General features: G+C 41.4%; 1 pseudogene; it reads right to left on the bottom strand.

The window, feature by feature from the left end:
* Window positions 1-364: 364 nt before the first annotated feature.
* LOC118619228 lies at window positions 365-1,339 on the bottom strand (annotated as a pseudogene).
* Window positions 1,340-1,698: the final 359 nt, after the last annotated feature.

Below are 1,698 nucleotides of genomic sequence, written 5' to 3'. Positions count from 1 at the left end.
GTTCTTTACCATGGATTTCCACATCGAAGACCTCCGGAGATCTAAGAAACTCCTCTGCAAAGGAGCCCCTGTAAGCCTCTGCACTAACCAGCCACTCTGGAGAAGACGGAAGAGGAGCTGGGCCTTGGGAGATCCACTGTGACTGGACAGATTGCGAAAAACAACTGAATGTTTTCAAAGTTGACTGGATGGAACAAAATAAAGTTTGGCTTCCTCCCCTATGTATAGGCCAGATCAGTAAAAACGAAATAAACTACATTTTTGCTACAAACATCCAAGATGTAATTTAAACAAATGTACAATTTTGCTACACTTCCACGTAAAGAGAAACTTCACTTTCTCTGAATTAAGAGGTAGAGTCCCCTTAAGATGGACCACAGTCCACCCTAAGGGCCATAATCAGAAAATACGGCTGATTCTTGTGTGGTTCTTCTGATACAAAACTCAGACGCTCATCAAGGTTGTCCTCTATGTCAGAGCTGAAATGGGAAAGTAAGAAAATAGTAATGACAGAAAATTTGATTTAAAATGGATAATATAATTTATTCTTATATAGCTCTTTGTTATTCTGTTGAACGTAAGAAACTGAGTCAGAGGTATCATATTTTGATTCTTTTTAAATTTGTTTTAAAAACATGTGTCTAAACATGTATTCAGAGATAGAGAATGAATTTATATACATATATAGACATTCTCTTCCTTCTGAAATCTCACTAAGATAACAATAAAGGGTTGGGTTTTGTTTTGCTTTATTCTGTTTACATTTCCTTGAAAACATATTATTGGCTTTTTGTATAGAAAAGGGAATTAATTTGTCAGGAAGGATGATCCCACCCTCCTTCTGCTGGAACCAGCCCACGGCCTCCTCTTTGTGCTTCTGAGTTTGGCCCAGTGCAGCCTGTGCTGTATTTCTTGTCTGCGGTGATGAAACCGGGCCTGCCCAGCACCACACAAGTCCAGGCCACAGATACCAATGCTTGGCTCATATTTGATCCCCAGATCAGTGTGTTCCTGGATCCCAAAATCTAACTTTCCAGTATCTGAGAAGTTATTTTTTGGTAACTCATACTCTCACACCTTTAGACCTTTCTCTAAGAGTTCTTCTGCCTCGGCCCCCACAGACTGTGCAGTGGATGGCAATCTTTTCATTTTTCTTGACGCCAAAGTATCTGATGGTGCATCTAGCTTTGGAGAGCACAGGGCTCTGGCCTGTGAGCTGCTCCAGGACCTTGGCGGCTGGGTCAGCCTGTCTACTCTCACCCACAGGGACATTGAGGCAGAGCTTTCGGAGAGGAAGCTCCCCCACAAGGTTCTCCTTTTCACCTTGATCCTTGGCCATGATGAGAAACAGGAAGACAGGGTTGTTTTTTTAAAAGGAATAACCCCTCAAGGATAAAAAAAAGAGACAAGAAAATTTGAATGTTAGAAGCAGATGGAAGAGTGATAAATGACTCAGTAAACCCAAGGAAATTGAATCTCAAGCCCGCAATAAAGAAAGCTGAGAGGCGACCTGCCGTACAGTTGTCCCTCCGTATTTGCGGGGGATTGGTTCCAGGCACCCCTCCCACACCCACAGACAGAGAAATCCGCATGCTCAAGTCCCTTATATAAATGACATAGTATTTGCATATAACCTATGCACATTCTCCCATAAACTTAAAATTATTTTAGGTTATTTATAATACCTAATATAATGTA

Source organism: Molossus molossus, unplaced genomic scaffold, assembly GCF_014108415.1.
Source record: "Molossus molossus isolate mMolMol1 unplaced genomic scaffold, mMolMol1.p scaffold_m16_p_6, whole genome shotgun sequence".
Taxonomy (NCBI): Eukaryota; Metazoa; Chordata; class Mammalia; order Chiroptera; family Molossidae; genus Molossus; species Molossus molossus.
Note: the sequence above shows the minus strand (reverse complement) of the source record. Positions and strands in the feature narration are given on the sequence as shown.